Source organism: Chiloscyllium punctatum, chromosome 41, assembly GCF_047496795.1.
Source record: "Chiloscyllium punctatum isolate Juve2018m chromosome 41, sChiPun1.3, whole genome shotgun sequence".
Taxonomy (NCBI): domain Eukaryota; kingdom Metazoa; phylum Chordata; class Chondrichthyes; order Orectolobiformes; family Hemiscylliidae; genus Chiloscyllium; species Chiloscyllium punctatum.
This window is the reverse complement of record NC_092779.1, coordinates 5,834,272-5,857,697: the sequence shown is the minus strand read 5'-3', so window position 1 is coordinate 5,857,697 and position 23,426 is coordinate 5,834,272. Positions and strand designations below refer to the sequence as shown.

Below are 23,426 nucleotides of genomic sequence, written 5' to 3'. Positions count from 1 at the left end.
GAATGGATAAGTGAGTGACAAAAAAAAAGTAACCATTGAGAAGCTTTGTCAAGTTGAGGTAGGCTTGGAGGTGCGTTTTGAGGGAGAGAGAGAAGCAGAGCAGTGCTGGTCTAAGGAGCGATTTCCACAATTTAGAATCCAGGGAGTTGAAAGCGTAGCCACGAAAAGTGGATGACCCAAAATTGGAGATGCACAAAAGCCCAGGACTGGAAGGATGCAGAGGCTGTGGTTGGTTGCAGAACTAAGATAGAAGAAGAGGGGAAGGCCGAGACAATAGAGATTCTTTTTTTGTTTTAAAACTGAAGTTTTAAAATTAAGGTATTGCCAGATGACCAGCCACTGCCAGTCAGTGAGACCAGAGGTAATGGACAGTTAGAACTTGGTGTGTGTTACAATATGAATTAGTAAGTTCTGGTTGCTGGTGAAATTTATGGAGTTGAAGTGAATATGGAGATCCATTTGCATTGATGGGGTTAACACAAGGGCTCCATCAAATAACTGCCTGGGTTCTTCCTATCAATTCCAGTTGTTATGAAGATAGTTCTAGTACTGGTAATTGTTGGGGACCCATGTCAAAATGATAATGAAGATTGGTTCATTTGGAATATGTGGAGAAAGCTGAAACTTTTTTTCTCATAAGGTTACTGAAAGGATACCATGGGGCACTTTCTTTTAGAAAAGACACAATGGAAATCACATAACATGAGCTAACAGCTTGAATGTGTTTATTAGAAGTCTCATGTCTTTAAGTAACTGCTTAGACTTACTGGAAGTCACATGTCTGAGTGTATGGCTGTGAGTGCTCAGACTGTTTAGTGTTCAGTCAGGGAGTAGCCTGTGAAGAGATAAGAGGCCAACTCAGTATTTGACACATTTCTGAGAAACTCTCTTCAGGCAGTTTTGATTATGGAACTATCAGCAAGATGTGATTACATGGAGGGGGTGCAGAGGAGCTTGACTAGGATGTTGCTTGGGATGGAGTATTTCAGTGATGAAGAGAGTCTAGATAGGCTTGTGCGGTTTTCCTTTGAGCAGAAAGGGCTGTGAGGGGATCTAATTGAGATGTATAAGATTATGAGAGGAATATTCAGGCTAGATAGAAAGCAGCTATTCCCCTCAGTTAAATGGTTGACAACAAGGGGGCATAATATTGAGGCAAATGGCAGAAGGGGCTTAGCAGGGGTTTGAGGATAGAAACTACACCCAGAAAGTGGTGGGTGTATATGAGTTTTTCAGGTTAGTGTCATAGGCCTAACCATCTTCAATTGCTTCATCATTGACCTGCTCTTCATCATACAGTCAGATGTGGGGATTTCTCTAATGATTTGTGACTCCTCAGATACAGAAACAATCCATAACCAAACCTGATTTAAGCTGACAAGGGATCCGTGATATTCATGTCACAGAAGTGTCAGGAAATGGCCATGTCCAACAAGAGACAACGTAACCATCGCCCCTTGATATTCAAAGGAAGCAACATAACTGAATCCTTCACCATTAACATTCTGGGGCTTACTTTTGACCACAGACTGAACTGGCCTAGCCAAATAAATACTGCGGCTCCAGGAGTAGTTCGGAGGTTAGGAATACTACAACCTCACATTCTGTCTCTTCAAAACCTGCCTGTCTGCCATCTACAAGGCATAAGGCAGGAGAGTGATGGAATACTCCCCACGTGTCTGGATGGGTGCAGCTCCAACAACACTCAAGAAGCTCACTATCATCTAGGATGAAGCAACCCATTTTAGTGGCACCCCATTCAAAACCATCCACTCACTCCACCACCAAGACTCAGTAGCAGCAATGTGTACCATCTGCAGATACTCACAAAGGTTCATTAGTCAGCACCTTCCAAATCCCCCATTACTTACCTCCATCTAGAAGGACTGGGGCAGCAGAAACACGGGAACACCACCATTTGCAATTGTGCCCCATTACTTCCAATCACTCACCATCCTGATTTGGAAATATTTTCACTGGGATCAAATTCCTGGAACTCCTCCTCTATCAGTATCGTGGGGCTACTTACACCAAATGGACTGCAGAAATCAAGGAAAGCAGCACATTCGTAAGGGCAACTAACAATAGGGAATTAATGTTGGCCCAGCTAGCAATAAATGAAGAGAGAAACCTGCCTCCATTGTATTTTAAATCTTTCCTTAAATTAGGAATCCAAACCTATGGACACTATTAAAGATTCATATTTCAAACTGTGAGGTTTATCTTGGTGAAATAATTCTTGTTATAATGGAGCAATAATGATGAATCTTTGTTGATGGATTCTTTCATTCTGAATCTAATGAAAATAGACAGGCAGGTGCAGCAAGCAATTAGGAAAGCAAATGATATATTCACCCTCATAGCAAGAGGATTTTAGTTCAAAAGCTGGTTGTTTTACTGTTGTTTTATAGAGCCTTGATGAGACCAAACATGCCCTTTTGTTCTCACTAACTTGCCATAGAGGGTGTACAGCAGCAGCTTATTGGGTCATTACTGGGAATAACAGGACTTCTCTATCAGAGAAGTTGGTTTGACTGGATTTTTATTCACTAAAGTTTAGAAGAATGAAAGAGGATCCAATTGAATTGGATAAAATTCCAGCAGGGCTGGACAGACTTGATACAGGGAGGATGTCTTTCCTGATTGTGGAGTCTAGAACTAAGGGTCACAGACTCAGGATATGGGATTGATTATTTAGGACTGAGATGAGGGAATATTTCTTCACTCAGAACACGGTAAGCCTGCGGAAATGTGTGCCGCAAAAGGCTATGGATCACTGAATAGTCATAGAAATATACAGCCTGGACACAAACCCTTCGGTCCAACTCAAGAAAGAAATATATTCAAGAAAGAGACAGATACATTTCTAGATCTCAAAGATATCAAGTGATATAGGAAGAAAGCATGAACAGGGCATTGAGATAAAGGATCAGCTATGATCATATTGAATGGTGGAGCAGCCTTGAGCAGATGAATGGCTGACCTTTACTCCTAGTTTCTCTGTTTCTAATAGAGATAAAGTGTATTGTGTGCCACACTGGTAACTGGGTGAGTCTTATGCTGCAATTACTAGAACAACAGGACTAGAAAAAGACAGGGCACTGCTCCAAGTAGCATCACTACACAGTAATGGCAATCATTGTGAATTCTACCTACATGATGTGGTGGTCTTTGATAGGAGGTAAAAACAATGACTACAGATGCTGGAAACCCGATTCTGGATTAGTGGTGCTGGAAGAGCACAGCAGTTCAGGCAGCATCCAAGGAGCAGCGAAATCGATGTTTCGGGCAAAAAGCCCTTCATCAGGAATAAAGGCAGTGAGCCTGAAGCGTGGAGAGATAAGCTAGAGGAGGGTGGGGGTGGGGGTGGGGAGAGAGTAGCATAGAGTACAATGGGTGAGTGGGGGAGGGGATGAAGGTGATAGGTCAGGGAGGAGAGGGTGGAGTGGATAGGTGGAAAAGGAGATAGGCAGGTAGGACAAGTCCGGACAAGTCATGGGGACAGCGCTGAGCTGGAAGTTTAGAACTAGGGTGAGGTGGGGGAAGTGGAAATGAGGAAACTGTTGAAGTCCACATTGATGCCCTGGGGTTGAAGTGTTCCGAGGCGGAAGATGAGGCTTTCTTCCTCCAGGCGTCTGGTGGTGAGGGAGCGGCGGTGAAGGAGGCCCAGGACCTCCATGTCCTCGGCAGAGTGGGAGGGGGAGTTGAAATGTTGGGCCACGGGGCGGTGTGGTTGATTGGTGCGGGTGTCCCGGAGATGTTCCCTAAAGCGCTCTGCTAGGAGGCGCCCAGTCTCCCCAAAGTAGAGGAGACCGCATCGGGAGCAATGGATACAATAAATGATATTAGTGGTTGTGCAAGTAAAACTTTGATGGATGTGGAAGGCTCCTTTAGGGCCATGGATAGAGGTGAGGGAGGAGGTGTGGGCACAGGTTTTACAGTTCCTGCGGTGGCAGGGGAAAGTGCCAGGATGGGAGGGTGGGTTGTAGGGGGGGCGTGGACCTGACCAGGTAGTCACGGAGGGAACGGTCTTTGCGGAAGGTGGAAAGGGGTGGGGAGGGAAATATATCCCTGGTAGTGGGGTCCGTTTGGAGGTGGTGGAAATGTCGGCGGATGATTTGGTTTATGCGAAGGTTGGTAGGGTGGAAGGTGAGCACCAGGGGCGTTCTGTCCTTGTTACGGTTGGAGGGCACCTACCTCGACACTGTCCTATCCCACCTAGTCCAGGAACTCCCCACATACGTTCAAGACACCACCCACGCCCTCCACCTCCTCCAAGACTTCCGTTTCCCTGACCCCCAATGCCTCATCTTCACCATGGATATCCAATCCCTCTATACCTCCATCCGCCATGACCAGGGCCTCCAATGACCGATTATCCCAATGTAATGCTAGAGGGAATGTTGGCGGTGAAACAGATGAAGATTGGCTGAGGATGTCCTACCATGATGATGTGGGCTAGATTCTAGCAACAGTTGTATTCTTCCTTAACGTCAGGTACAGGTCCACTTTGCCATGCTCCCAGAGCTCTTAGTGATAGGAAGGGAAGATGGGAGTATGAGGATTAGACAAGGAAGTGATGTTCAGATCAAAAATCAGTTACGATCCAATTGAGTGATGGAACAGGCTGGAAAGGCCATATGGCATAACCTTGTTTGTTTATATTGCTCTGATGTTAAGTTTATGCATTGTGACCAGTAGGAGTAGCATGGGTGACATTCCATGCATATTCATTGGCTTGTAACGCAAAGGCTGAATGCCCAGAGAACAGACCGACACTCAATCATTCCTTGTATTTTCTTGGCCACAGCCTTGTTCATTGTCTTCAGTCCTCACACTGCTCCCCACTACCCTGCAGACCCTCATCCCCACCCACCCCACAGAATGTTGAAACTCAGAGGTTTCTGACATCCACTATCCTCAGAGCAGCTGTGTGTGCAGATGCTTTGTGAGCAAAAGCTGCAACTGGAGATTTGGAATGAAATCTGCACTCTGCCACTATGGATCTCAGAGAAGTCCCAAACTTATGACTGTGGCCAGTAAACAATTACCATTCAAAAAAAAATGAACAGGCAATTAAATTATTGTTCAACAGTATTCTCTGCACACTCGCAGCAACTGAGGGGTAGGTTACAGTGCCCTGTATGCATCTGTTCTTCCAAGTCCAATTTATTTGTTAAGATTATGAGAAAAACCAGACACTTGCAGAGCAAGCCGGGACTTGTTTGTGTGTCCCATGCCTCCAGTGCCTGAAAAATGGCTGGAACGAGAATGACTGAAGCAATCATCTCTCTGAATAGTGAAAAATAAGAGGGGTGTACTCATTTATTTTCAGTCTTGTAAAGAAGAGTCAAACATTAGGTAAAGAATGATCTCCAGGTAAATTTGAAACAGAAAGCTATTCATATTACAGATGAGCTGATTTTATACAGCAATGGAGAGAACGAAAGACAAGTACAACAGAATACTGACAAGTGGGAAATGATGTGGAACAAGACTTGACTCTGTAATGTATTTCAAGTACTTACATCAGGTGCGTTCATTTTCTGTTCATCTCAGAATTTAAAATCTAGCAGAAAAGTGAAATGATAAGTGATGGCACCTTCCGGGAAGATTCTCAGATTATTCATGTTTATAGCAAGGTTCTGAATACAATTAAACCGGTTCAAACAAAAGCATTTTGCCAATGTTCCGAGCTGTTGCAGAGATGTTTGGCAATGAACGATAGCTGCAAATTAGTGTTATATTTCTTCACATCCATTTTAATAACTTATAACTAAACAAAAGGACAATAAAATGCTGTTCTCATTATTGCATTGAGAGATCTGTTTATTTGAGCATGTCGGAAACACATTTTCAGCATTCCATTAATGGGTTTGGCATGAAAAATCTGCCCATGGAAATTTCACAGCACAGGTCAAAAGAACAAAAGAAATGGGAGCAGGAGTAGACCATTCAGTCCCTCAAATCTGTTCCTTCAGTCAATGAGATCCAGGGTAATCTGCTGTTTTAATTCTATCTTCCTCTACCTAATTCCCATCACTTGAGTGTTGTTGAAAAAAAATGGTAATGCCCCCACCAAGCAGAGTCCACTTCCCAACCAATTCACACCGTGCTCTCACAAAGCATTAAATGTTGGCTTCTGCCTTAAACTGGCATTTTCGCAAATTGTCATGACAAGTGCAAAATGAAAACTTTCAACAAAATGTGTTTACTTTTCAGCAATACTCGAACAGTACGATGAAGTGACTATTTGCACCCCATTAACCCTCAATTCCCACAGTGTCCAAAAATCTGTCAATCTCAAATTTTCAATATTTCCAAAAACTGAGAAACCACAGTTCTGTGGAGTTGGAGAATTCCAACAGCTCTACAATCTCTATTTGATTCACAGCCCTCTGAGTCAGTAAATGTCCAGCTTCTCAAACCCTAATTACTATCCCTTTATCCTGAAACTATGATGCCCAATTTCTACACTCCTCAGTAAGGGGAATCAATATCATTTTAGCAGCTCTGTCAAACCTGCTGAGAATGTTACATGCTTCGGTAATATCACAACTCGCCCTTCTCAATTCCAGAAAATGTAGCCCCAATCTACACTATATCCTTTCATTTCACGAACCAGTCTAGTAAAGTTGTCAAAATTAATGTGTGTTTAAATTGTGATTTAGTTTACAGTCACTGTTTTAAGTTTCGTGCCTCCACACTAATTTATCATATGTAAACAAACATTAGTTCAAAACTGTTTGGCATATCCATGGAAATGAATTTATCATAATTAGTTAAATTATATTTATGTTGCTAAGATAAAATAAAAATGTTTCTTGATTAATTTGTTTTTTTTTTCATGGGTCACGGTTTTCCCCAAAAAGGTCAGGCATTGCTGACCATCTCCACGTGCTCTTGAAATAATGGGCTGGGCACTTCAGTTGGCATTTATGAATCAACCACATTGTTGTGCGTCAGGAGTCACATGTAGTCCAGACCACAGAAGGATGGCAGATGACCTTCCCTGAAAGGCATTAGTCAAACAGATATACCTTTACAACAATCAATGGCCATTATCAGTCTGTATAACATAAATATTCACTCTAAAGGTTATCTTTATATTCCTGATTTCATTAACGAATTTAATATCCACAAGCTGCTTTGGTGGTCATTGAACCCATGTCCCCCAGATCATGAGACTGAGTGTCCAGATAACAAGTTCAGTCATATTGCACTGATACCACCATCTCCTCAAATATAAACATTCACCTAAAAGGTTGCTTGCCTTGTGGGTGGTTACAAACGAGAAGTGTTTATCCCAGCTCCACAACACTCCTGCAGTTGTAATCTCACACGTTCACCTCATCTCTCCAGAGCCTTACCTGATGGTCCTCTGTTGGGAAAGGCACTCAGCCAAATCTTCAGCACAGCCAGCAAGAGGGTGCACTCTGAAGGCATGACAGGAGTCTGGCCCTTAAAGGCTCATGTTCAAACATAAACATGGAATGCGCTGCCTAGAAATATGGTGTAAGCATGTTCCATTGGGGCATTCAAGGAAAATTTGGATAGCAAGGACATGGGGAGGAGGAAGGAAATTGGCATGGGGTAATAGAACCAGACTAAACAATAGAGCTGGTACAAGCAAGATGGGTCGAATGGCCTCCTTCTGCCCTTTAATAATTCTGTGATTCTCTGACAATTAAAACCTGGTGGAGAGGGCTTTCGGTTTCTGTCTGATAGTTTTTGGCATGAAATGAACCATGTGAGATTTTCATGGCCTAAAGGAGTTTGTAGGAATGACTAATTAATTCACAATTTAAAAACCCATCTTTTTATATTTGCACCTTTGAGCGAATTACATCACCTTCCGTATTTGCATTAAACAATGGATATTCCGTTAGCTAAGTACGCTGAGTGCACATTTATTCATTGACCACTCTGAGTTTATTTGTCTTCCCCCATTTCATTTTGTTTTTTATGTGAAGAAACAGCAGGCCCTTGGCCCCATGCCATGACATCCCAGTAGAGTCCTAATCCCAGTCGATGCTCTTCCTCCAATCATTTCCTTTCCTTCCTGTTTGAGACAGAATCATCAGGACCATGGTGCCAATGGTATCCTGTTGATATTTGGCAATCCTGAAATAACTGGGAGGTGTGGAGGGAGTGAGGGATTTCTTTCTGGGGGTCTGGGAGATGCAGCAGTTTATGGGATAGTGCCGTTCAGTGGTCTACAACTGTACCCTGATGTTCTGTCTCTCTGCATTGATCCATTTTCACTATAAATCTGCTACTTTGCGCAGTTCCATTATTGAACACAACTACTTTGAGATATGTAGAGAAGAGGTGTTGGAAATTCTGGCAAGGGTGAAAATAGATAAGTCCCCTGGGCCTGATGGCATTTATCCTAGGATTCTCTGGGAAGCAAGGGAGGAGATTGCAGAGCCATTGGCTTTGATTTTTGTGTCCTCTTTGTCGACAGGAGTAGTGCCAGAGGACTGGAGGCTAGCAAACGTGGTTCCCTTGTTCAAGAAGGGGAGTAGGGATAATCCTAGTAACTATAGGCCAGTGAGTCTCACTTCTGTTGTGGGCAAAGTCTTAGAGAGAATTGTAAGGGATAGGATTTATGCACATCTGGATAAGAATGATGTGATCAAGGATAGTCAGCATGGTTTTGTGAAGGGCAGGTCGTGCCTCACAAACCTTATTGAATTCTTTGAGAAGGTGACTAAGGAGGTGGATGAGGGGAAAGCGGTAGATGTGGTATATATGGATTTTAGTAAGGCGTTTGATAAGGTCCCCCATGGTAGGCTACTGCAGAAAATACAGAGATATGGCATTGAGGGTGAGTTGGAGGTTTGGATTAGGAATTGGCTCTCTGGAAGAAGACAGAGGGTAGTAGTTGATGGCAAAGGTTCATCTTGGAGTGCCGTCACTAGCGGTGTTCCACAAGGATCTGTTTTGGGACCATTGCTGTTTGTCATTTTTATAAATGACCTGGAGGAAGGGTTAGAAGGTTGGGTGAGCAAGTTTGCAGATGATACGAAAGTCGGAGGAGTTGTAGACAGTGAGGAAGGATATGGCAGGTTACAGCGGGATATAGAGAAGCTGCAGAGCTGGGCAGAAAGGTGGCAAATGGAGTTCAATGTAGCTAAGTGTGAAGTGATTCACTTTGGTAAGAGTAATAAAAAGATGGATTACTGGGCTAATGGTAGACTACTTGGTAGTGTGGAAGAGCAGAGGGATCTTGGTGTCCATGTACACAGATCTCTGAAAGTTGCCACCCAGGTAAATAGTGCAGTGAAGAAGGTATATGGCGTACTGGCTTTGATTGGTAGAGGAATTGAGTTCCGGAGTCCTGAGGTCATGCTGCAGTTGTATAAGACTCTGGTGCGGCCGCATCTGGAATATTGTGTGCAGTTTTGGTCGCCATACTATAGGAAGGATGTGGAGGCACTGGAACGGGTGCAGAGGAAGTTTACCAGGATGTTGCCTGGTATGGTAGGAAAATCCTATGAGGAAAGGCTGAGGCACTTGGGGTTGTTTTCATTGGAGAAAAGAAGGTTTAGGGGTGATTTGATAGAGGTGTACAAGATGATTAGGGGGTTAGATAGGGTTGACAGTGAGAACCTTTTTCCACGTATGGAGTCAGCTATTACAAGGGGGCATAGCTTTAAATTAAGGGGGGGTAGATATAGGACTGATGTTAGGGGTAGGTTCTTCACTCAGCGAGTCGTAAGTTCATGGAATGCCCTGCCAGTAGCAGTAGTGGACTCTCCCTCTTTATGGGTATTTAAGCGGGCATTGGCTAGGTATATGGAGGATAGTGGGTTAGTGTAGGTTAGGTGGGCTTTGATCGGCGCAACATCGAGGGCTGAAGGGCCTGTACTGCGCTGTATTCTTCTATGTTCTATGTTCTATGTACTTTTATTTCAAGGGTGTGAGATCTCTGAAGTGGATGTCAAACAACCTGCCATGCTTTCAGCCAACGTTTGTCTTCCACAGAAAGTTGCACAGAAATCTGCTTTTGCAGCCAGTTAGAAGTCTGATCCACAGCAGGATAGTGCCAGGGGCATAGTATTTATATCATTAAAAATAGCACAGAGTGTCACAGAGTTTCAAAGTGGAGAACCTAGCCCCTGGGGTCAAAGTCTTTAATGAAATCTCACTGTTCTCCTCCACATTGGATTCTGCTCCACGGTGAAAACTCACTGAAGGTTAAATATCTCAGGACAGAAATAAAAATATTTCTATCACAACCTCAGGATGTCCCTATACACCCCACCTACAATCAATGTGTTCTCTCAATTATAATGCAGGAAACTATCTGGTAGAGAACCAGCTCCCCATAACAGTTACCTGATGTGGCCAGATACCGTCTTCTGAGATGTTGGTTAAATGATATATTTTAATCATTATGATGTGTTGAGCCCCTCTGATCTTCTTTGAAATAGTGTCTGGGATCTTTTACATCACTTGAGAGGGTAGATGGAGCATCACATTGGTTCGTTAGTAAAAGCATAACATCTCTGACTGTGCAGATCTCCATCAATACTGATCTTCTGATTGTGTAGTATTCCCTCAGCACTGATCCTCTGATAGTGTAGCCCTCCCTCTGTACTGACCCAATGACTGTGCAGCACTCCCTTTATACCGACTCTCCAACAAGGCAGAACTCCCTCAATACTGACTGTCTGACAGTACAATACTCCCTCAGTATTCTCTCTCCAACAGTGCAGTATTCCCTTAGTACTGACCCTCCAACAATTCAGTACACCTTTGGTCTTGCACTGGACTGCCTACTTAGATTCCTTTGTTTAAGTATCCAATTTTGAACACAAAGCTATTACCTTTGATTAAAGAGATATGAATAAAACCCACTGAGCTCTGGACAGAAGATAAAGCATTGTGATAAGAAATCCTGTACTGCCCAGTGATTGAGTTGTTACCATTCAGTAAATATGTGCAAATGCTTACTTACAGATTCAACAATGCACAGAGCAAAGTATCAGGAATGACATGTGAGATTTTACCCAAATATCAGCTGATGTTTGGATAATAAAACTGATCAACCTGGGTCATTTCTTTCTGTTGTATCCAAGACTCAGTCTCTGGCCAAAAGCAGTTCCTTTGTGCACTTATTTGTTGGCTTGACCTGAGCCGAGGCAGGGACCGAACCTTGTACTGTTGGCATTATTCTGATCCGCACACTGATATCAGACTAACTCAGTTGGACAATAATCCCTCTTCATTCGTCAGTATAACATGCTCATAACATTGGATAATGTATTTGAACTAGTGTTAATTTACATATTGGCATTTGCAAATAGTTACATAGGGCACACCGCATATGCTTCATATCAAATGATGGAGAGATGGGTGGACCAGTAGAATGCCTGGAAGCAACACTGGGTCACCTCCTTATTGCAAACACTGAGCTGGTACCATTTCCCAGTGGGGGCTCTGTGTAGGAATGGCTTATCAGACAAACTTTGAGAGAAAATTTGAATAATTGATGGTCCAATTAAGGGCTATTATTTTTTATTCATTCATAGAATGTGGGCTTCATTGGCTATGCCAACATTTATTATCCAGAAAGTAGATCAGAGCCCATCTCAGCTAGATTGGGTAAAAATGGCAGATACCCTTCCCTAAAGGATATGACTGATGCATCTGACTGAGTATGGCATCAAGGAGGCCCTGTAAAACTGAAATTAATGGCTATCACGGGGCAAACTCTCCAGTGATTAGAGTCAATCCCAGCACTGAGGAAGATGGTTGTGGTTGATGGAGGTCAGTTATCTCAGCTCCAGGACATCTCTGCAGGAGTTCCTCGGGGTAGTGTTCGAGGACCAACCATCTTCAGCTACTTCATCAATTACCTTCCCATTATCATAAGGTCAGTATTGGGAATGTTCACCAATGATGGCACAATGTTCACCACCATTTGCGGCTTCTCAGATGCTGATGCAGTCCATGTTCAAATGAAACAAGACCTAGGCAATATCCAGGCTTGGCTGACATGTTACAAGTAACATTCAAACCACACAAATGCTAGGCAATGATCATCTCTATAAGACACATTCGACCCACTACCTCTTAACATTCAATGATGTTACTATCAACTCTCTACAAGAATCTCAGGGAGTCCCTCTCCCACTGCATCTATGCTACTTTCTCCCCACCCCCACCCTCCTCTAGCTTATCTCTCCACGCTTCAGGCTCACTGCCTTTATTCCTGATGAAGGGCTTTTGCCCGAAACGTCGATTTCGAAGCTACTTGGATGCTGCCTGAACTGCTGTGCTCTTCCAGCACCACTAATCCAGAATCTGGTTTCCAACATCTGCAGTCATTTTATTTTTACCTTGTTGATTTTAACCCTACTGCGAATCCTCTTGCAAGGATGCCTGCCTTGAAGAAATTTTCCTCCTCTCTCTACAAGAATCTAAGGGAGTCCCTCTCCCACTGCAACTATGCTACTTTCTCCCCACCCCCACCCTCCTCTAGCTTATCTCTCCATGCTTCAGGCTCACTGCCTTTATTCCTGATGAAGGGCTTTTGCCAAAAACGTCGATTTCGAAGCTACTTGGATGCTGCCTGAACTGCTGTGCTCTTCCAGCACCACTAATCCAGAATCTTTGGATTTATCATTGACCAGATACTCAGCTGGACTCACCATATAAGCACAGTGGCTACAAGAGCAAATCAGAGGCTAGGAACCCTCAAGGAACTCAACTCCTGACTCTCCAAAGTCTGTACATAATCCACAAGGCACAAGTCAGGAGTGTGATGGAATACTCCCCACTTGCCCTGGATGGGTGTAGCTCCAACATGACTCGAGAAGCTTAACACCTTCCAGGACAAAGCAGCCCGCTTGGACTGGAGGGTAGCTAAGGTTGTGTCTTTACTTAAGAAAGGCTGTAAGGAGAAGCCTGGGAATTATAGACCTGTGAGTCTGACATCAGTGGTGGGTGAGGCATTGGAGTTGATTCTGAAAGATGAGATTTATATGCATTTGAAGAGGCAAGGTCTGATTTGGGATACTTAGTATGGCTTTGTGCAAAGGAAATCATGTCTCAGAAACTTGATTGAGTTTTTTGAGAAGTGATCATAAGGATTGATGAGGCAGAGCGGTACATAGATTACAGTGAGGCCTTTAGTAAAGTTCCATATGATAGACTAATTGGTAAATATGTGAGTTGATAATGTGTGGAGCTGGAAAAAGCACAGCAGGTCAAACTGCATCAGAGCAGCAGGGGAATTGATGTTTCAGGTCGGAACCTTTCATCAGGATTTGGGATGGGGGGGGGGAGGGGTGAAGGGGGCTGTGAAATAAACAGGGGGAGGTAGGTGAGGTTAGGGGAATGGTAGGTGTTGGATAGATGGAGGTAGGATTGATTGTGATTGATTAGTGGGAAGGGTGGAGCGGTTGATGGGAAAGATGAAAGACAGGTAGGGTCAGGTCAAGAGAGAAGGGTCGTGAGGGACGTCTGGACCTGGGATGAGTTAGGAGGGTTGAGGAGATTTGGAGACTGGTGAATTCTATTTTAACATCCGTTGCCCACCTAATTAAAAAAAAACATCACATGGGATTCATGGAGAGCTTACCAATTGGATAAAAAATTGGCTTACCAGTAGGGGGCAGACTGTGATGGTGGAGTATGGTTTATCAGACTAGAGACTATAAACAGCAGTGTTCCAAGGGATTAGTACTGGGTCCACTTTTGTTTGTCATTTTTATAAATGAATTGGATGAGAATTTTGAAAATATGGTTAGTAAGTTTGTGGATGACACCAAAATTGGTGGTATAGTGGACAATGAAGATTATCTAATAGTACAAAGAGATATTAATCAATTGGACCAAGATGCTGAGGAGTGGCAGATAGAATTTAATTAAAATAAATGTGAAGTATTGCATTTTACAAATACAAACAAGGACAGGATTTATATAATTAATGCTAGCGCCCTAGGTAGTGTTGTAGAAAAGAGATCTAGGGGTTCACTTACATAATTCTTTGAATTTTGTGTTACAAGGAGACAGGGTGGTTATAAAGGCATTTAACCAACTTGTCTTCATAGCTCAGGTTGCTGAGGATAGGAGTTGGGACGTCATGTTGTGGTTGTACAAGACATTGGTGAGTTCCATGTACAGCTTTGGTCACCCTGTTATAGGAAGGATATTATTAAATTGGAGAGGACTCAGAAATGATTTACCAGGATTTTGCCAGGAAAGGAACGTTTGAGTTATAAACCGAGGCTGGATAGGCTGGGTCTTTTTGTACTGGAGTGTAAGAGGTCCAGGGGTGACCTTAAAGACGTTTATAAAACAATAAGGGACATAGATAAGGTGAACAGCAAAGTTTCTTTTCCCCAGGGTGGTGGAGTTCAAAGTAAAGGGCATATTTTTTAAAGTGAGAGGATAAATATTTAAAAAGGAAATGAGGGGCAACTTTTTCCAGAGATATGTGGACAGAACTGCAAGCGGAAATGGTTAATGTGTTAACAGTTACAACATTTAGAAGACATTTAGATAAGTACATGAACAGGAAAGATTTGGAGGGATATGAGTCAAATGCAAGCAGGTGGGACAGGTTTGGTTTAGGAACATGGTCAAAATATCTATTACTAGGTTGAATGACTCTCTTAGCAAGCATCTTCCAAACCAACGTCCATTTCCATCTAGGACGACAGCAGATACATGGGAGCACCACCCCCTGCAAGTTCTCCTCCAAGCCATTCCCCACTCTGACTTGGAAATATATTGCCATTCCTTCAGTGTCACTGCATCAAAATCCAGGAATTATGTCCTGAATGGCATTGTGGGTCAACCTACAGCACACAGACTGCAATGATTCAAGAAGGCAGCTCAGTGGGGGGCGGGGGTGGGGGCTGGGGAGAAGGTATCAAAGAGTACAATAGGTGAATGGGGTGGGGATGAAGCTGATAGGTCAGAGGGGAGGGTGGGGGAAGGTAGCAAAGAGTATTCTTGTGGAAAGAGGAGGAGAACTTCTTCAAGTAGGTTTCCTGCTCCTCAGATGCTGCTTGACCTGCTGTACTTTTCCAGCACCACTCTAATCTAAACTCTGGTTTCCAGCATCTGTAGTCCTCACATTTGCCTAGTTGATTTTAACCTTACTGCAAGTCCTCTTGCAAGGTTGCCTACCTTGAAGAAGTTCTCCTCTCTTTACAAGAATACTCTTTGCTACCTTCCCCCACCCTCCTCTCTGACCTATCACCTCCATCCCCACCCCCATTCATCTATTGTACTCTTTGCTACCTCCTCCCCAGCCCCACCCTCCCTCCCATTTGTCTCTCCACCCTGGAGGCTCCCTGCCTCCATTCCTGATGAAGGGCTTTTGCCTGAAATGCCGATTTTCCTGCTCCTCGGATGCTGCCTGACCTGCTGTGCTTTTCCAGCACCACTCTGATCTAGAGTCTGGTTTCCAGCATCTGCAGTCCTCACTTTTGCCTACTCATAATTGATTGTTAAACACCTTGGTTTTTATTCCCTTGCAGGATGTGGGCATTGCTGGTTGGGCCAGCATTTATTGCCTGTCCTTAGTTGCCTTTGAGAAAGTGACAGTGAGGTGTCTTTTTGAGCCACTGTGAAGGTTTTCATTGTTCTGTTGAGACGTTGTAGAAATTGATACAACTAGTCTCAGTCTGAGTCATTTCAGAGTACAGTTCAGAGTCACATTTGGCCAGACCAGGTAGGGATTGCAGATGAGCCAGTTGACTTATCCCCCATCAACCACACTGCCCTGTGGCCCAACATTTCAACTCCCCCTCCCACTCTGCCGAGGACATGGAGGTCCTGGGCCTCCTTCACCGCCGCTCCCTCACCACCCGACGCCTGGAGGAAGAAAGCCTCATCTTCCGCCTCGGAACACTTCAACCCCAGGGCATCAATGTGGACTTCAACAGTTTCCTCATTTCCCCTTCCCCCACCTCACCCTAGTTCCAAACTTCCAGCTCAGCACTGTCCCTATGACTTGTCCTACCTGCCTATCTTCTTTTCCACCTATCCACTCCACCCTCCCCCTGACCTATCACCTCCATCCCCTCCCCCACTCACCTATTGTACTCTATGCTACTTTCTCCCCACCCCCACCCTCCTCTCACTTATCTCTCCACCCTTCAGGCTCTCTGCCTGTATTCATGATGAAGGGCTTTTGCCCAAAACATCGATTTTACTACTCCTCAGGTGCTGCCTGATCTGCTGTGCTCTTCCAGCACCACTAATCCAGACTTATCCCCCAATCAATCAAAAAAAAATATTATCATCATCAGATTCTTAATGCTCTTATTGAATTCAAATTCCATCATGTGCTACATTGGGACCCAGATCCCCTGGGTCATTAGCTGAGTTTCTAGGATGGATAGATAAGGAAAAACCCCACTAGATCATGGCTTCCTAGGCTGGAAGCTTTTCCTTATCCCAGTCTTATGTGGCTGATCTCTTGTTAACGACTTGTAAGGAGGGTAAGCTGGCACTCAAGATTGAAGAAGTTTATGTATTTTAATGGGATCACGCCTTGTTCACAGTGAAGGCATCTGGATGAATCTATGAATGATCTATGATCTATGAATAGGAAGGGTTTAGAGGGATAAGAACCAAATGCTAGCAAATGGGACTAGATTAATTTAGGATCTCTGGTCAGCACGGATGATGGGTCCGTTTCTGTACATCTCTATGACTCTACCAATCTGTGTTCATTCTTTGCAATTCCTACAGTAATACTTGTGAATGTTTTTTTCACGTGGGATCCACAGTGAGAAACAGGGTGGATTTTCAGTAGCTGGAGAATTGTACCACAGAAAAAACCTACCAAGAGATAGGGAGATATACCGGGAAATAATAATGGAAAATTACTCATTAGAGAGAGTTCACTTGCAAGTGGATATAAAATTCATATATATTTCTCAAAAAAGAATTAAAATGTGGCAAACAATCAGGATGGTGTCACAGTGGCAAAGCTATTAATTCTGTTGACAGCAGTGGTTGGATGTAAGTGCCGATCATGGATTGTATTTGCCATTGAATTAAATGAACCGCCCCAGGCTGGAGAGCAATTAAGATTGTATGTTTTTTTCTCCTTTGCCGCTGTGCCTTTGGAACCTGTGTGGTTCTGAGCCTGATTCCCGAGAACCAGTACAATGCCTCTTCCAAGACTATGTTCAGATTGGACTGTAAAACTCCAGAGAAAAGCTGCAATGTTCTTGTGCAAAAATTCACAGCCATGGTGAGAACTTAGTGCAGTCGATTGTTTGAGCAAGTGTCAGCTCATTCTTAGATTGTTACTTACATTTTGATCTGCAGTTGCAGTACAGATTATTTTATTATGTGGCAATGTGCTCCTGTGTGACTTCACATTCTCTGAGTATGCATGTCTCAAAACTTGAGAACCATTACAGAAGTTTTGTATCATTCCTGGCGCTGGTCACAAAAGTCACCATCAATTGATTCAAGATTATATTCTGTGAGAGACCATGTACTTCAAGGCAGGTACCAAGATGAATACATTCCAGGTTTCATAGAATCCAAGATGCAGGGAACAGGAATTCAAACAAAAACACAAATTTGTAATCAACCTATTGAGATGCATTATGATATATTTTATAATGCTGTCACTTTAACCGGCTATTTTGTCCTTTTTTTTAGAAAAGAGGTTGTATGGCAGAGGTACTGGGCTGTCTCTGAGAAAGTAAAGAATTTATAAGGTGTTGGGTTTCTTTAAGTTGGAACAAACTGAAGCAGCCTGTGTGTGGCCTGCTTTCATAAACCAGGCGTTTCTGTTTTTAATTTTCAGTTTTCAGATTTAGTTTAAGCAGAAATCTTTGAGGTCTCAAAAAAGTTGGAAGCTTTAGTGAATACCTCCTGGTTGCTACCCTCTCCGAATTTTCTCTTGATGTTTTTTCCTCCTTGGATTGGAGAACTGCATGTGAGAATGTGTGTCTAAATTAAGTTTTTTGCCAATGGGTGTGTTTATGGGATGTTACAATGTTGAAACAGTTAATTAGTAATAGTTATTGTATTGATTAAGTTTTCCAACAGTTAGGTTATTCTAAATTCCTCTTGTCTTTTAACTATGCTGTTTAAATGAATTGTGTTTTGCTTAATGTCAAGTAGTTTGACCAGTTGCATTGCATCTGAAACACAGCATTGCACATCCAACTTTAAAATAAGAAAAGGTAAGGGTTGAGGCTATCTTCTTAAAATACTTTGAGGGGGATTGGTCTGGTTGATAACACGTATCACTGGGTCAGGTCTGACCTAGAGTTAGGGAATGCTATGATAGCACAAGAGGCTTCATTGTGTATTAGGTCTTTTCATAAGACTGACAATTGAATTGAGCAACTTATAATTATTAGAAGTCATAAGTGCATAGTGCATGGGTTTAAAGAGAAATCAAAGAATAAGACTGCATTTTATCTCATTGTATTAAATTTAAGTGTTGTAAATACTATTAGACTCTCAAAAAAAGTGCATTCATTTTAATAAATCTAACTGAAGCAGGAATCCAATAGAGAAGACAAACTTGTGAGAAATGAGAAACTGATCCATCATGCAGGAGATGTGAGTCAGTCCTTTCCAATGATTTAACTTGGCTTTTGAATGAGTGATATTTTCTGTAATGACCCTCAGTGAGGAATAAAGGTCCATGAGAGTGTTCTTCTGCAGGGCTCCCACAAAGCAATTGGAGGCTGGGAGATGAAAATGAATTGGATGATCTTGTTTGGAAGGAATAGGTCCACATGAACTCCTGTGCCTGTGGGTACCAGGCATTGGCTTGTAAGAGGGTGGGAGTGAACTAAGTTAAAATTAAAAGCAGCTGGTTCAACAGGTGACCAGCAGGTCACAATGTTCATCTAAGTGGTCTGGTATAACCTCGAGGGACCTGGTGTGGCCCCAGTATGGGGCCCTGTGTGGACAGGGACAGTATTGCCTTGCTTCAGTTTAGAGTACAGGAGTGGCGAAGTTTTAGCTCACTTGTATAAGAGCTTGTACCTGGACTACTGTGTGCAGTTGTGGTCTCCTTATGTTGAGAAAGATATTATTGTCTACAAGGAGAGCAACAAAGCTTCACCAGATTTCTGGAATGGTGGGGCTTTCCTATGAAGAGAGATTGGCCTATATCCTCCAGTTTTTAAAACATACAAAATGCTTCAAGGAATTATAGAGTCCCGACAGTGTGGAAACAGGCCATTTGGTCCATCAAGTGCACACTGACCTTCCAAACAGCATCCCACCTAGTCCCACCTCCCTATCCTATCCTTGCATTTTCATTGGCTAACCTACCTATTCTGCACATCTTTGGACCTTGGGAGGAAACCAGATCACCCAGAGGAAGCTCACACAGACATGGGGAGAATGAGCAAACTCCACACAGACAGCCATCTGATGTGGAACTTACACTCGGGTGCTTGGCTCGGAGGTAGCAGTCCTGATCGCTGAGCTCCTGTACCAGATACACATAGTAGATGCAGATATGGTGTTTTCCCCAGTTGGGGAGTCTAAAATCAGGGTGATAAAGTAAAAATAATGGGCATGCTACTTAGGGCTGACATGAGGAGAATTTTTTTAACTCAGAGGGTGGTGACGTGGGTTTCTCTACTAGGCTGTGGAACTCAGACTTTGAATATGTTTAAAATAGAGACTAATAGAATTTTGGATGCCAGTGGAGTACAGGGTTATGGGGATGGGGTGAGTAAAATATATTGAAGTGTTCAGTTAGCCATGACTCCTCTATATAGTGGGGCAGGCTCAATAAGCTGAATGGCCTCCTGCTGTTCTGATGTTCCTCATTCCACTGCTTGACACTTTGGAATGGTCATGTTAATCAATTTTGCATTTAAATGAGTGATTTATTGTTGTGGATATGTTTTCTCACTGAAATATAAGTTTGTCATTGTGGCAAAACCAATCTTTCTGAATGTTGCTCACTAGTCCATTAGTGAGAGTAGAGTCAAGAGTGGAGTGCTGAAAAAGCACAGCAGGTGAGGCAGCGTCCAAGGAGCAGGAGCAGGACAGTCGACACTTCAGGCAAAAGCAGTTTATCAGGAATGCCCGAAACATCGACTCTCCTGCTTCTCGCATGCTGCCTGACCTGCTGTACTTTTCGAGCACCACACTCTTGGTTCTAATCTCCAGCATCTGCAATCCTCACTTTCTCTTCAGTAAGAGTACACTAGGCATGGAATAAATCAGGTCTTGCCCCACATTTCCTCAAAATCATCTGTCCCTTACCTTAAATCTATGCCCCTTTTGTCATTGATTCCTCCATCCAGGGGAAAGGTTTCTTGCTGTCTACCCTATCTATGCCCCTCATTATTGTATACACCTCAATCATGTCACTTCCCAATCTCCACTGAACTGAGGTAATCAACATCAGTTTGTCCAAGCTCTCCTCATAAGTAAACTCTCCAGTCCAAGCAACATCCTGGTAAATCTTTTCCACACCGTCTCCAGCACAATCACATCCCTCTTGTAATTTGGATTCCAGAACTGTACACAATATTCTTGTTGTGGGCTAAATAACATTTTAAACAGTTCCAGCATAACCTACCTCCTCTTAACCTCAGTGCCTTAGCTAATAAAGGCAAGTATCCCAAATACCTTTTTTAACTACATTTTCCACCTCCCTGACAAAGAGACCAATGGACATGCACACCAATATCCCTCTGATCCTCAGTGCTTCCCAAGGTCTCTACATTCATCATGTATTCCCTCACCTTGTTTGTCCTGCCTGAGTGCATTACCTCACATTTATCTGATTGAATTGGCCGCTGATCAGCCCATTTATAACTGCTTGTAGTTTTAGGCTATTCTCCTCACTATTTACCAACCCACTATTTCTTATCTTATCCATGAACTTATTGATACACCCTTGTACATTCAAGTCTAAATCATTTACATAAACCAAAAACAGCAAGGGCTGTATCATCGACCCTGCGGAATTGCATTGGGCACAGACTTTCCTTTATTTTACCTGCTATTGATCTCTCATGCTCCCTTTTTGCTCTCCAGATTTCCTGTTTTCTTGTTCCACAATTTTCTTTATTGGAAGATGCTGGCCCTGTCCTTTCTTTATTTCCTTCTTGAATTCATCCCCTATCCTGAGACAGACTTGCAAATCTTTTAGGGTGGTTCGTATGTGGAATGAACTTCCTGAGAAAATGGTGGATATGGATACAATTACAATGTTTGAAAAACATTTGGATGGATACCCAAGTGGGAAAGGTTTGGAGGGTTATGAGCCAAGAGCAGGCAGGTGGCACTGGTTTAGTTTGGAATTATGTTCAACATGACTGGTGGATCGAACGGTCTGTTTCCGTGCTGTATGACTCTTTGACTCTAAAGTAGCTGATCCTAGTCAACTCAAGATAAATCATATCTGATCTTATTAAAATCAGCCTCCCCTGACTTTAGAATGGTCAGGCCCATCCTTGTCCTTTGCTATAACCGTCTTGAATCTGATTGCATCCTGAGTGCAAGGTGTGACATGATTCCAAACTATATTCCATTCTGCTTGACAGTTACAGAAAGCAATGGATACATGTACATATTGGGAAAAAATATCCAAAAGGCAGCTCTTGCAACAATGCAGCACTAAAGGTTGAGCCCAGACTTTTGCGTTTTAGCCTTGGACTGGGATTTGAGTCCTTAAACATTTGCTTCAGAGATGGTCACAGTTGACATTGGTAACAGTTCATACACATTGTCCTTCATTAGATGGGCAACTTGTACAATTGCATCTGGATATCAGGAGTCAATGTTGAAATAACCATTTAAATTGTGACAGCTCTATATTTGACATTTGACTCCCAGGTCTAATTTTCCAAACCACTTACCTCATCTCTAAGCTTTGCATGTTAATCAGTAAAAATTGTTCCACGTGCCCTGAACATGCCAAGGTACTGTGTTATTTCTTGCAAAGAACTTCTTTCAGACTTAGTTCTGTGCAAAGTTTGAAGCAGTTGCACAAGTTGGTAAAGTTCAGGTCTCAAACCAATGTTTTCCCAATCATTGAGAAATGGGTAAAGCATAAGCCTTACGAATTGGGTGCGAGTTTGTCCTTTGCTCTGACTGTCAACTGGGGACATACATTCAAAGTTTAACATTGATTGCTTTCTTCATTATTTCGTACAGTAGTGGGCACCTGGTACATTTACTGTTTCCTCAGATTATTACTTTGATTGCTGTGTGTCTTTCCAAACAGACTGCACTCCCCATTCAGTGGAAGAACCATTAAACTGAGCAATTGGGTCAACAGTTCAGTTACATGATGCATACTCCTGTTTTTCAGTTTTATTATTTTGTTTTGGAGAGTATCACAATTGATTTGTTTTTGACTGGTACAATGGAACTGAGAGAAATGTATTTTTAACACTTCACTGCCTGTCAGTGCACATTCAAGAAGTCCAAGGTTATTGCAATGGAAGCCATTCCCTGGTGAATTAAAGTCTCTTGTCATCATATTATACATAGTGTTGAAGATGTTTTGTGTTTTTTGTTCCTATTGGCTGCAGAAAAGCTTAGAATGGTCATATTAATAGTACCCCACTACAACAACAACAAAAACTTGCATTTGTATAATGCCTTTAACACAGTAAAGGTGGAAAAGTAGAAAAAGAGCAAGAATAGGCCATTCAGTCCTTTCAGCCTGCTGCACCATCCATGGCTGATCATCCACTTCAGCTCCTTCTTCCTGCCTTCTTCCCATACCCTTTCATCTTTTTAGTCTTAAACTTCTTTTTGAAAACATTCAATGTTTCAGCTTCATTCATAACATCCAAAGCAACTACAGGGGAAAAATTATCAAACCTGATTAAAGACATTGTAACTTTGAGTCAAGGATGATGTGAGAATAAATCTATTCACACAAGTCATTAGGGCATGGAATTCTCTGCCTGGAAAAGTGTAGTGGCAGCTTCAATTGAGGCATTAGATGTTAAGTTGGCTAGTAACGGTGTGCAGGGCTGGGGGGATATGACAGGAGATTGGCATCAGATAACCAAGCTGGTGCAGACACAATGGACTAAGTATGCTTCTCTATACCATAACAATCCAATGATTCTCAGAGGTGGAGAGGAACAGGATGGCAAAGATTGAATGAATCACCACCATGTCTGACAAATTTAAACTTGACCAATATTCCATCTCTACTGCAGACTCAGACAACCTGTCAGATTCCCTTATTCTCTGCCTTTGCCTCCAACCACACATCAGCAGTGAAGGAGTGATGAGCTTCCTCTCTACCCCATTTCCATTATGCTCTGCTCACACCTCAATCTCCATTAAACATCTTGACCTCACTTCTCTCATAACAATCACACCTTGAGCAAAGGTTATATTAGGAGAAAGTGACGACTGTAGATGTAGGAGATCAGAGTCGATTGTGAAATGCTAGAAACGCACTGCAGGTCAGACAGCATCCG

The 23,426-nt window shown here is 42.8% G+C and overlaps 1 protein-coding gene across 5 annotated transcripts in view; it reads left to right on the top strand.

The window, feature by feature from the left end:
* The window catches only part of LOC140464827 (cadherin-12-like), a 627,324-nt gene that overhangs the window by 273,223 nt on the left and 330,675 nt on the right, over nt 1-23,426 (top strand). For 2 of the 5 annotated variants that reach the window (XM_072560312.1, XM_072560313.1), the window contains exon 2: nt 5,414-5,533. The exons of 2 other annotated variants lie outside the window; for them this stretch is intronic. The gene's annotated coding sequence lies outside the window, so the exon portion shown is untranslated. Of the gene's footprint in view, nt 1-5,276; nt 5,534-23,426 lie in introns of those variants that run through there. One more of the 5 variants, XM_072560309.1, reaches the window with a different exon arrangement.